At 60.1% G+C, this 13,217-nt stretch overlaps 1 long non-coding RNA gene across 2 annotated transcripts in view; it reads right to left on the bottom strand.

Annotated features, from left to right (window-relative positions):
• Nucleotides 1-2,246: 2,246 nt before the first annotated feature.
• The window catches only part of LOC138844459 (uncharacterized), a 31,686-nt gene continuing 20,715 nt past the window's right edge, over nucleotides 2,247-13,217 (bottom strand). For both annotated transcript variants that reach the window (XR_016216441.1, XR_016216442.1), the window contains exon 2: nucleotides 2,247-3,006. This is a non-coding gene — a long non-coding RNA (uncharacterized LOC138844459). The remainder of the gene's footprint in view (nucleotides 3,007-13,217) is intronic.

Genomic DNA, 13,217 nt, shown 5'->3' with positions numbered 1-13,217 from the left:
AGTCCAGGGGCAGAGTCCAGGGGCAGGGTCCAGGGACAGAGTCCAGGGGCGTGTGGTGTGGTGAGGCAGAGCCCCAGGGACACCCCGGGGCCTCAGCTCTCGGGACACGCGTGGGATGGTGCGTGGGACCAGCACGGTACCGTGGGAAGGACGCGGTGAGATTCTGAGGCTAGGGCGCCGTGCCACCGCTGCCCCGGCTCATTCCTGTGGCTTACTGTCACAGGCACCCCCGCCTCCCTGTGGAGAGGGCCCACCGAGAGCCGCCCTCAGATCACCAGGCAATGCGGGGGCCGTCTTGGAAGTGGATCCTGCAGGCGGTGCTGGCCCGGGCCGAGTCGTCAGACAGAGCCAAGCCTCTCCCGGCACCCGGCCCACAGAACCAGGTGAGGCTACCATGCGTGCTTGTGTTCTGGGTCCTTGCGCGCAAGGCAGCACGTAACTGACACGTTGAGAGATGAAGGACGGCCTTCTGCTTTTAGTTGAGAGGAAAAAGAAAGAGTTTGTACCTACGGGTTCAGTCTGCAAACACCTGCAACAGACGGGGAGGAGCAGGGGCCAAAGCCGGTGCCAAGGACTCAACCCCGTTCTCCCACGTGTCGGCTGAGCCCTCGCCAGCGCCCCCAGGGTGCACAGCCAGCGGCTGAGCCCAGGAGCGCCAACGTGGGGCAGTCGTCTGAACCGCTCGCTGACTGCCTGGCCCTGGGGAGGGTCCTTCCTAGGTGTGGGCGCAGGTGGGGGAGGCGGCGGCAGGCAGGGCGCAGCCTCGGCAGCCGAAAGCGAGGAGCCGTGGACGGAGTGGATGGGGAATGGGAGGCCAGATGACGAGGGGACCAAAGAGGCCGCGGTGGGGACACTGGACTCTCCAGGGCTGAGCGGCAGCTGCTGAGCGGCCGAATGGGAGGGTGGCCCAGCAGGGGGTGGCGGCAGCCGGGCGTGAAGGGAGAAGCCCTGGTGCTCACCGTGGGACGCGGCACTGGGGACGGGGCACAGCACCCATGTGGGACCGAACAGGCAGACCGGGAAGTAGCAGGGCCGCGGCGGCAGGGGCCTGCAGACCCCCAGGAGAAGGTGGACGAGGAGGAGGGCGGGGATGGGCTGGGGGCCCAGGTTACCCTGTTCCGTGGAGCCAGGACGGGAGGGGAGGCAGCCCCGGCAAGGGGTGGGGGGGCGGGGAGCTGTGCCTGCACTCAGAAGGCGAGCGCGACGGCGAGGCCAAGGCCGCTGGACGAAGCCAGGCGTCCTCTCCGCAGGGGGCCACAGTCACTGCCAGCCCCGGATTCGTTCTGAACAAGTGCTCGTTCTCAGTGGGTGACGAGCAGCAGGAACAGAGACTCCCAGGGACCCCACCCCCATCGGGCCGCGAGGACCCCGGAGCCACACCCCAACCACAGCGGACTCCCAGGAAGAACCTCACGGGAACTTGGCAATTCAGAAACGAACGAACGAGCGAGAACCCAGCGGCTCGGCGGAAGAGTCTAACAGCAAAAGAGACACAACGAGGAAGAAGCAGAGAAATGAAGGACAGGCTGGTTTGTTACAAACAATCCAAAGGCAGCGCAGGAGGGAAAAGATGGGCGACGCCCGGTGACGGCGCGAGGCGGGGTGCGGCGAGGGCCCCACGGAGCAGGGGAGCAGGGCAATGTTTAGGGGCTGAACCCCCAGAGGAGCTTCTAAAACTGTCGGGAGACGGCAGCACACGACCTCTGCAAGCCCCAGCCGTCGCGAGCTGAACACGGCAGAAGCAGACGCCGCGAGGTGGCTCCTACTGCGGCCTCAGAATTCCAAAGAAAACCGTAACACACACAAAGGTGGAGCCCCTCCAGAGGCGCGCCGGGGGCGTCCGCTGCCTTCGCCCGAGCACGGGCGCCCCAAGGACCGCCCGGCGCCCAGGACACCAGGAGCGGGCGGCAGAGGAAGTGGGGGAGGGGTGTCAGAGAGGAGCAGAGAGCCCACCAAGGCCGGGGCCCAGGGTTCTCACTCAGCAGGAAGGCGCCCTGCACGCGCGGTGCTCTGAGACCAGGTCAGCAGCAGCAGGGCGCACGGACACACGCGGCGACCGTGCCAGCAGCAGCACAGCTCGGGGGAGTGGAGACGCACGGGGACACAGACCCGACCTCAGAATGACCAGCCCAGGGCAGGCGTCCGGAATCCCCGGGCCCTGGAGCAGGGCGCAGCGCCAGCACTGGAGTCGCGCGTGGGGCAGCTTCCTGCAGCTCCCAAGAAAGCAACATTGAAAGGACACGCAATTCTTTTTTTATGATTTCTATATTTATTTGAAAGCCAGAGTTACAGAGAGAGAGAGAGTCTTCCATCCGCTGGTTCACTCCTCAATTGTCCACAATGGCTGGAGCTGTGCTGATCCTAAGCCAGGAACCAGGAGCTTCTTCCGGGTCTCCCACATGGGTGCAGGGGCCCAAGCACTTGTGCCATCCTCCACTGCTTTCCCAGGCCACAGCAGAGAGCTGGATCGCAAGTGGAGCAGCTGGGACTTGAACCAGTGCCCATATGGGATGCCTGCGCTTCAGGCCAGGGCATTAACCCATTGCGCCACAGCGCCGGCCCCTAAAGGACACACACTTCTAAACAGAAAGGAAAAATGCAATGGCCATCGTGGGTATCAGAAGGCGTGGTGGCACCTGGCGGCCGTCGTGGGTATCAGAAGGCGTGGTGGCACCTGGCGGCCGTCATGGGTATCGGAAGATGTGGTGGCACCTGGCGGCTGTCATGGGTATCGGAAGGCGTGGTGGCACCTGGCAGCTGTCACGGATGTTGGAAGGCGTCGTGGCCGTCATGGGTATCAGAAGGCGTGGTGGCACCTGGTGGCCGTCACGGATGTTGGAAGGCGTGGTGGCACCTGGCAGCCATCATGGGTATCAGAAGGCGTGGTGGCACCTGGCGGCCGTCATGGGTATCGGAAGATGTGGTGGCACCTGGCGGCCGTCGTGGGTATCGGAAGATGTGGTGGCACCTGGCGGCCGTCGTGGGTATCGGAAGGCGTGGTGGCACCTGGGAAGACATCACCTGGGTGACGTACGTTGTTGTGGACACTGAACTCCACTTATGCCCACAAGAAACCACAGGAATGGCAGAATGCAGTGGCGTCGCACAGACGCTGTGTAGCTGTGCACCTGTCTGCACCCTGTTTAGTCACAAGCCCTGCTCTTAAACCCCTAAGCCAACGAACTGGCTTTTTAACTATCGGTGAGCCGGGAAGGGCCAGAGCTGGTGCTGTGGACACCCTACTGTGCCGCCACACCGACGGCCACAGGAAGTGGCCAGGGTGCTGCGCCATCACCCTTCCTCTGGAACGCACTCTGCCGTCTCACTCCAGACCCCGTGCCGGGCGGAGCGCAGCGGCCGCACACCACGTATCCCCCCACCTCTGACTGCACCGTTTGCTCTTAGCCTGATTTCCCGCCATTCTGCCCGGCGTGGCCGCTCAGTGTGTGAACAGCCGCTGTAGGTGCTGCCAGTGAGGGGCCACGTCCCTGGAGTGACAACCAGGGAGCAAATGAGAGGTTATGACCCTGGACAGGAAGGCGGGACAGCAGGGCTGGGGGCCTGCCCGCCTGTCACACGGGTCCCGTCACCGCCCCTCCCAGCCATGACCTGAAGACAAGGACAAGGTGGCAGGAGCTCTGCAAGGCCCCGCGACACCCACAGGAGCTCTGGGCCTCGGTCAGACCCAGGCTGGAGGCCGGACGCCCCGCAACGCTTCCCCAGTGGCAGCCTTCTCAGAGCCATCCTGGCTGTTAAGGGACCCAGCTCTATGACATCCACAGGAGCTCTGGGGAGCTGCCTCGGTCAGACCCAGGCTGGAGGCCGGACGCCCCACAACGCCTCCCCAGCGGCCAGCCTTCTCAGAGCCATCCCGGCCACTAATAGACCCAGAGCCGCGTGTTTCGAGGCATCCATAAAGGCGCTGGATGTTAATGGACCAAATGCTTCAATTAGAAGTCAGGGTTGTCAGGCAAGACTGTCGATCCACACGCTGTTTGCGTGAGTCGTGGCAGACGTGGGAAAGAAGCCTTAAAGGAAGCACTGGGAGCCGTGCACCTGCGAACGCTGGCCAGGATGCTGCTACAGCCGTGTGGATGCCTGATCCGTCGGCCTCAAGGTACGAAGATTACTGGAGGTAGACAGAGGCTTTCGGTATCAATGAGAAGTTGCCGTTCACCAGGAACGTGGTAATTCCCAAGTGTGTGTGCACCTGAAAGCGTGAGCCTGCAATACACACGGCAAAGTCGCAGGTGAACCGAGGCGGCATCTCCCCGCCGCGAGAGCAGAGCCAGGGAGGTGCGTGGCTCGGGACCGGGGACACCGTGACGGTGACTGTGCCAGGGAGGGTGGCCCAGCCTGGGATAGGTGACACCGTGACAGCGACTGTGCCAGGGAGGCTGGCAGTCTGGGGAGGGGTGACACTGTGACAGCAGCTGTGCCAGGGAGGCTGGCTGGCTGGGGAGCAGGTGACAGCATGATGGTGACTATACCAGGGAGGGTGGCCCAGCCTGGGATAGGTGACACCGTGACAGCAACTGTGCCAGGGAGGGTGGCAGGCTGGGGGGGTGACACTGTGACAGCAGCTGTGCCAGGGAGGGTGGCCGGCTGGGGAGGGGTGACACCGTGACGGTGACTGTGCCAGGGAGGGTGGCCCAGCCAGGGATAGGTGACACCGTGACAGCGACTGTGCCAGGGAGGGTGGCCGGCTGGGGGGTGACACTGTGACAGCTGTGCCAGGGAGGGTGGCCGGCTAGGGAGGGGCTAAGCAGCCAGAGGATTGGACAATGTGATAAACACATTAATGCAACAGCAAACAAATCCACCACCAAGAGGATCAAAAATACCAAGCTGTAGCCGGAGACACGAAGTTGGCAGCGTGTGGCGGGAGCGGGGAGCAGGCGTGGTAAGGGAGGCGGGGAGGAGCCCAGGTCGGGAGTGAAAAGGCGTCTCGAGGCACATCCTGCGGACACGCTCGGGTGTACAGACAAGGATTGTGGGAGAGGCTGACATTTCTGAAACACACAGAAGACCAGCTCCCAGGCAAGGCCACTTCCCAGGACTGCTGGGGTGGAGGGGACATGAGCACCCTGCTGTGAACCAGAGGCTGGGACTGCGGCCCGAGCTCCGCAGAGGGGCCGGGAGGGCGCCTCCGCCCGGTGCTGGACACTACCTGGCCTCTGATACCCAGACCAGGCGAGACAGAGAGAAAGAGAGCGGGAGGTGGGCTCACTGTGAACACAGACGCGAGCCTTCTAGCGCAGGGCCAGCCCGCGGCATGGCACGCACTTCACGGCATCTGTTTATCCTGAGAACTCAAGTGCTTTATGCTTTTTAAAGTTGGTGCTGTGGCGTAGCGGGTAACGCCACGTATGCAGCGCCGGCCTCCCATATGGGCACAACTTTGAGTCCCGGCTGCTCCGCTTCCGATCCAGCTCTCTGCTGTGGCCTGGGAAAGCAGTGGAAGATGTCCAAGTCCTTGGGCCCCTGCACCCACGTGGGAGACCTGGAAGAAGCTCCTGGCTCCTGGCTTCGGATCAGCACAGCTCTGACCTTTACAGCCATCTGGGGAGTGAACCAGCGGATGGAAGACCCCTCTCTCTTTCCCCCGCCTCTCTGTAACTCTGCCTTTCAAATAAGTAAATTGTGAATAAATAAATAAAGGTTGCTGGTGTATTATTTGTTTATCTGGAAGGCACAGAGAGAAGGAGCGATCTTCCACCCTTTGGTTCACCCCAAACGGCTGCAACAGCCGGGGCTGAGTGGTGCTGAAGCCGGGAGCTCCAGTCTACATCGCCCACGTGGGCGGCGGGACCTTCCCCGGGCGTCTACAGGGAGCTGGAGCAGAAGCGCAGCACCAGGACTGGATCCGGCGCTCTGACATGGGACGCAGGCTTCCCCCGGGCGGCATTAACCGGCTGCCCTCCTCAACTGCGCTTTAATGGGAAAAAGTCAGCCAACGTAACTCGCTACGTTACATCCAGGGAGAAGCACAATCACCTTAATACACGCGGAGGGCGACGCCAGTCCCTGCATTGAGGATTTCTCTCAACAAAGGAAGGGCTGCGCTCAGGGACAGAGCAGCTCCCTAACCTCACCGCGCATCTCCACGACACCCACGTGATGCACCCAGCTCCGTGGTCACCTGGTCCACGCAACGGGAGTGGAAAGAGGCTGCATTTCACCCAGACTCCCGGGGACATCGGCCAGCAGCACTGGCGAGCATCAGGTCCAGGGCAGAAACACCGCACGGGACTGGCAGCAAGAGAAGCCACTGGACCGTCACTCCTGGCCGGCGCCGCCGCACGTGGGCCACATAAGGGCCCCTGCACGCGCGTTGTTTGGATTCATGTGAAGGCTTCTACCATGGCAGGCTTGGTAAACCAATACTGAGGCCGGCGCCGCAGCTCACTAGGCTAATCCTCCGCCTTGCGGCGCCGGCACACCGGGTTCTAGTCCCGGTCAGGGCGCCAGATTCTGTCCCGGTTGCCCCTCTTCCAGGCCAGCTCTCTGCTGTGGCCAGGGAGTGCAGTGGAGGATGCCCAAGTGCTTGGGCCCTGCACCCCATGGGAGACCAGGAGAAGCACCTGGCTCCTGCCATCGGATCAGCGCGGTGCGCCAGCCACAGCGTGCCAGCCGCGGCGGCCGTTGGAGGGTGAACCAACGGTAAAGGAAGACCTTTCTCTCTGTCTCTTTCTCACTGTCCACTCTGCCTGTCAAAAAAAAAAAAAAAAAAAAAAAAAGGTAAACCAATACTGAAACCAGGCTTGCTCCTCGGTGCCAGGGATGAGCGGAACATCTCGTACATAATGCGCCTTTCAGCTTCCGGTGACGGCGCGTGGGCTCGTGCCGGAGCAGCCGTGCCACTGAGGACAGTGGCCAGATTCTACACAGAACCTGAGGAAGCCCGCCGAACGCACAGGAGAGCAACAGGGAGACACGTGGCGGGGGTCACGCCAGGCCAGCGGGAACACAGACTCAGCACGCAAGGCCGCGCTCTGCAGGTCAGGGCCCCCAGGCCCTGGAAACTAGGGGGCGTTCCAGGAAAGAAGGAGCGACGTGGGGCTGGAGAGAGAGCGAGCAGGCGTAGATTACACACAGATCTGCCTGAGGAACACTGGTGGGAGAGGACCCACATTCCACCACAACCATCAGCCCACAGCTGCAAGAATTTCAACAAACCCTAATCAAGGTAAACACAGCAAAAACACGCTTCAGCACCTCCCAATCAGACTGGTAAAAAGAGAGGGAGAGAGAGAGAGAGAGAGAGAGAGAGAGAGAGAGAGAAGGAAAGAAAAGCTTTAACTCCTCTGAGACCCCTCACGAGGGCGAGGAAGAGAGACTGGTCTGAACCCGCCCTCTCGCCTCCGCCCACCAGACACCTGCTCAGAACAGCTCGAACCAGGGTTCCCTGCGCTGGGGCAAAGGGGACACAGAAGGAAGTGGCCCAGGCCAGGGAAGGGCCAGGGCCGAGCCCCTGGGGACCGACCTCGGCCATCAGGATCAGAGCAGGAGCCACGCAGGCCTCACGGGGCCCTGATGGGGAGGTGGGCTGGGGACAGTCCACACACCAGGGGGAGCACCCCCAAGCGGTCAGACAGGGAGCGGGGCAGAGGAGAGTCTCCAGACCTGCCACAGGGACCCTAGGAGGTCCACGCCATCACCACAGGGCAAAGGTCACGCTGGACTCCGTGGACAAAACCCTGACCCAGCCCTGAGAGACCAGCCCGGCCCACGAGTCCACGACTGTGGCAGACCCGACCCGAGGCTCCCCAGAGAACACTCCGGAAGCCAGTGCTCACGCCAGCGCCACGGCCTGGCCTCCGCTGCAGACGACAACCGACAAACGGGCATGAGGCAGGGGCCAGGCCTGAAAATGGCAGAAACCAGGGCGGGGCAGCCACCCGCGGCGGGCCAGGCCTCCCGGCACACGCAGCCAGCGGAGTCCCGGGGAGGGGAGGGGGAGGAGGTGGAAGAGCCGCTGGGACAGGTGAGTTTGCACGTTTCCCACACCTGATGGAAACCCAACGCCCGCAACCACAAACACAGACACGGGCGCGGCGGCCATGACTGGAGAGAGGCCATGACGGGTGTAGACGGAGGAGCGCGCGCAGACCCAGCAGACAGTCTGACCCCTCGCAGGCCGGGGCCGGAGCCAGCGCAGGGAAATCCACGCACCCGAAGCTGTTTCCTGAAGCAGCTGTAACATCGGGCTAAAGAACCGCTCCACAGGCGGACAGAATTCACCGCCAGCGCCTGCCTGACAACGTTCTAGGAAATTCTTTAAGTAGGACGATGGAGACGCCACGGAGGGGAGAGGCCGGCCCAGACAGTGACTGCGTGGAGACGGAAAACCCGCCCTCCTGCCTGTGAAAACAGCCTCAAAACGGACAGTTTACATGGGCAGATCCTCACGCGGGCACAGGGGGTGAACCCTAAAGCAACCGCTAACAATTTAAAACAAACGCCGCATCAAAAGCCAGTGGTGGAGATAAAACGGAATCACAAGAGACAACTAGCCGGGAGAAGGAAGGAAAGCAGGATCCGGAGGGAAGCAATCGCGTGATGACTGCAGACAGCGGCGTCACCGGGATGGGCTCTGGCCACCGTGTCACAGGAGGAGAGGTCACGGCGGAAACGTGGAGCACACGCTGCCACACGCGCATGGACACAGAGCAGCGGTCACGCCAGGACGTGGTCAGCCCTGAACGTGGGGCTAGCAGAACTGCACGAACAGGGGACACAGAAAGGTGTCACACAGCCGGACTGGAGACAGCACCGTCAGCCAACGACGGTGGGAACACACACACTCCCAGCGCCTGCTGCTGGCCTAAGGCGGGTCTCAGCATTTCCACAATTGAAATATATGAAAACAGAAACTTTAAAAATCAAGTAAATTAGAAATGATTAACAAAAAACGATATTTGGAAAATTTCCCAAATATTTAGAAATTAAATAGCACAGGTTGGGGCTGGCGTCGAGGGGCAGCACAGACAGCTGCCACCTGTGAGCCAGCGTCCCTATGGGCAGTGGTTCACATCCGCTCCTGCTCCACTCCCGAGCCAGCTCCCTGCTAACGCACCTGGGAAAAGCTGCAGAAGACGGCCCGAGAGTTTGGGGCCTGCACTCACGTGGGAGACCGGGTGGAGCTCCTGGCTTCAGCCTGGCCCAGCCCTGGCCATTGCGTCCGTCTGGGGAGTGACCCAGTGGATAGAAGACCTCTCACTGCCCCCCCACTCTGATTTTCAAAATAAACAAATAAATCTTTACATATATTTAAAAAATAGTCCAAATAATCTACTTGTCAGAGAAGAAATCTCAGAGGAGACTGAACAATGACTAACGCCAAGAAAGCCATCGAAATGTGCGCGACGCAGCTAACGCAGTCACAAAGAAACACTGAGCGCTTTTACGTTTCTGTAGGAAACTGGAGGGTCTAAACCCATCAGCCTAGTTCTTACCGTAAGAAGCTGGAGAACGCGATCATGTTAGAGGCGAAGTCACTGGGAGGAAATTATACAGTTAACAGCAGAAACAAGTAAAAGGACAACACAGAAAAGCAGTGAAACCAAAACGTGGTTCTTAGAAATGAGCGACTATGGCTGGTGCCGCGGCTCACTAGGCTAATCCTCAGCCTTGCAGCACTGGCACACCGGGTTCTAGTCCCGGTCGGGGCGCCGGATTCTGTCCCGGTTGCCCCTCTTCCAGGCCAGCTCTCTGCTGTGGCCCGGGAGTGCAGTGGAGGATGGCCCAAGTGCTTGGGCCCTGCACCCCATGGGAGACCAGGAGAAGCACCTGGCTCCTGCCTTCAGATCAGTGCGGTGCGCTGGCCACAGCGGCCATTGTGAGGTGAACCAATGGAAAAGGAAGACCTTTTTCTCTGTCTCCCTCTCTCACTGTCCACTCCGCCTGTCAAAAAAAAAAAAAACCAGAAAAGAAATGAGCGACTAAACTCACAACACCCAGCTCATCCAGCGAATACAGCGAGGCAGACAGCACAGGTGTGCTGTGTCAGGCACGCACAGTGTGGCGTCGCTCCGGACCAGACATTCCAAGAATATGGAGGAAATGTGAGGGCGATGAACCCAGCTGCCTCAACGAAACAGACAAATTCCTAAACACTCAAATTACCTAAACTGACTAAAGAAGAAATGGAAAACCTGAACAGCCCTATAATTATTAAGGAAATTTTACAATTTTTTTAAAGATTTATTTATTTATTTGTTTGAAAGGTAGATTTACAGAGAGGCAGAGAGAGAGAGGCAGAGACAGAGAGAGAGAAAGACAGAGAGAGAGAGAGAGAGACAGACAGAGAGAGAGAGACAGAGAGAGAGAGAATCTTCCATCTGCTGGTTCATTCCACAATGGCCAGAGCTAGGCCAGGCCAAAACCAGGAGCCTCTTCTGGGTCTCCCACATGGGTGCAGGGCTCCAAGGACCTGGGCCGTTCCTACTGCTTTCCCAGGAGCATTAGGTGGGAGGGGGGTCAGCAGTGGAGCGCGGGAGTTGAACCGGCACCCATGTGGATGCCAGCACGGCCGGCAGCGGCTTTACCTGCTGCGCCACAGCGCCGGCCGCCGTGATTTAAAGTCCTCCCACCGAGACAACTGCAGGCCCAGGTGGCTTCACGGACGCACACACCACACATCAGAGAAAGGGAAACGAACTCCACCCGGTGGAGGAAGAGGAGGCGGCTTCTCAGCTCATTTGGTGAAGCCCACACCAAGCATTACCAGAACCTGACGGCGCAGTTCAAGACGCTGACTGCCGATAGCTCTCAGGCACATGGATGTCGAAACCGTGACACAGTGTTGGTAAGTCAGACCCATCAACGTGTCAAGTTGTGCATCCAGGAAATCAAGGTTGTTTTAGTCGCTTTAAAATTCCGAGTAGCTGATCTTGCTAAAGAGACTGCAGGAGAAACTCTGCGCCCTCCTCCACCGACACGGCAAGCCAACGCGGATCTGTGGTGACGAGTCCCTGCAGACCAGGGCAGCGGGGGCTCCGTCCAAGGCAAAGAGCCCCTACAGAAGCTTCCCGCCAAGATTCGATCATAAAAACCAAACCCTCGGGACCCAGGACTGAGCGGCGGGCAGGGACGCCTGCTTCCTCACTTCTCAGCTGCGCGCTGGGGACGGAGCTACGGCCACGAGGCAGGAAACAGAAGCAAAAGGCACCCACGCTGGAGGAGCAGCGCCACGTGCCGTCATCCGGACGACAGGCCCCGGTCTGTGTCATTCACAGCAACGAACATGGAGTCAAAGACCATGAAGGTTCTAGACCTTAGACGGCAACGGTGTCTCAGGTGGTGCCAAAATGTGCAAACATCAAAGGACAAAAAAAAAAGTTGGACTTCACCAACACTCACGTCTTCAGCACTTCAAAAATATCCCGGAGAAAACGGAACAGGGAGTGACGTCCGCAGCTCGGGAACTGAACCCCCGGCTGGCGTCCAGGAGGGGTCACGGTCACTGGGCGCCCTCTCCTGTCCTCGGTCGCGAGTGGTCACGCCCTTTTATTCACTTGGGAAGCACCTTGTCCACCAATACTTCCCTCACTCTGACAGCACAGGTGGACGGCAGAATCCCACAACTGAAGTCCATGAAGACAGCGCACAAACAGACGAAAGAGGTGAAAAGACTTCCCAAGAGGAGACAGCCAAGGGCCAACAGGACCGGGACAGCGGCCGCCCACGAGTGCTCAGAGAAACCACGCACTCCCACCACACGGCCCGCACAGCACCGGCACAGGACGACGTGGTAAGCGGGACTGAGGCGGCACGAACGCCGCGGCCGCCTCCAGACCGCTTCCTGCCGATGACCCACCCCACGGAGACGAAAACATCTGCAGAGACAGACACTTTAGCGCTCCTAACAGCGCCGCTCGGAGCCACCAGATACAGAATCCAACCGCAGCGGCCGCCGGCAGGTAAGCGGGCAACCTAGCTGTGGTATCCACATGGAAGGGGGCGCAGCACACTACAACATGAAGACACGCATGACGACACGGCACACACAGGCGCCGTGCATCACGATGAGTGGAGAATTCAGACGACTGCACACGACTCCATGTGCAGAGTTCTAGAGCGACGGGAGCCAGAGCTGGAGGTGAGGGCGAGGACCCACAGGCGCCTGGGGTGTCGGCGTGGTGGTGGCTACCCCCAAGCGCAGACGTGAAAATCTGTCCACCTGTGCTCTCAGGGTGACGGCAGTGTTGGTGGACAAGGTGCTTCCCAAGTGAATAAAAGGGCCTGACCACTCGTGACCGAGGACAGGAGAGGGCACCCAGTGACCGTGACCCCTCCTGGCCCACAGAGAAAGGCCACAACTGGTGACAGCCAGTGTGGGACGTGGAGGGATGGGGGTGGCCCGGCGCGGGCTGGGGGCCGTAAGTGCTGCACCCACCTTGGAAACCCTTTTCCACCGGCTGACAAAGCTAAGCGTGCCTCGGCACACCCCACTCGCAGACAGGCACCCAGGGAGATGGAAACACGTCCACGCACACTCTCCCCAGGAGGCTCACGGAGTGCCACCCCAGCCAGCCGGCACTGACCACCCGGACCTCCCAGGATGGCAGCTGTGCATACACAGGCAAACCCAAACGGACCTCGCAAGCCCGGCATCGAGCCCCGAAGCCTGACGCCAACCGGCAAACGCTGCAGAACCCCATCGAGACGCCGCCCACGGCTGAGCTGCAGAGACAGAAGTGCCCACCGCGGTGGCCGCAGCCAGAGGCACGGGACGACTGCCCGGGAGGGGCCGCCGCCTGGACCGAGGGCTCGTTACTCCGGTGTCCGTGTGCAGCAACTCGCATCGAGCTGCACCCTAAGTTCTGTGTAATTTATTGCATGCAAATTACACCCCAGAGGGAAAGCTCAGGGGAAAGTGCACAATAGCAGCTGAAATCGTGAAGAAGAAATTAATCTAACAAAATGTGAAAGGTCTGTATCCAGGAAACAATAAAGCATTATTGGGAGATGTTAACGAAGCTCTTGGAAGAGGCGCAGACATCATTTGCATTGATTAAAGCGCCCGATATCAGCCAGCCGATCGGGCTCCGTGTTTATGGATTCGATGTGACACCAATCAAAACCCCACAAAGAACGACCTGCTAGCGCTACATTGATGTGGAAACGCAAAAGGCAAGACGAGACAAGCAACGGTCCACAAGTCCGAAAACGAGGACACAGCCTGCGGTCCCGGACACCAAGACTTGGGACAG

The sequence above is a fragment of the Oryctolagus cuniculus genome, chromosome 11, assembly GCF_051225735.1.
Source record: "Oryctolagus cuniculus isolate XC-2025 breed Fujian yellow rabbit chromosome 11, ASM5122573v1, whole genome shotgun sequence".
Lineage (NCBI taxonomy): Eukaryota > Metazoa > Chordata > Mammalia > Lagomorpha > Leporidae > Oryctolagus > Oryctolagus cuniculus.
This window is presented reverse-complemented; position numbering and strand designations above follow the sequence as displayed.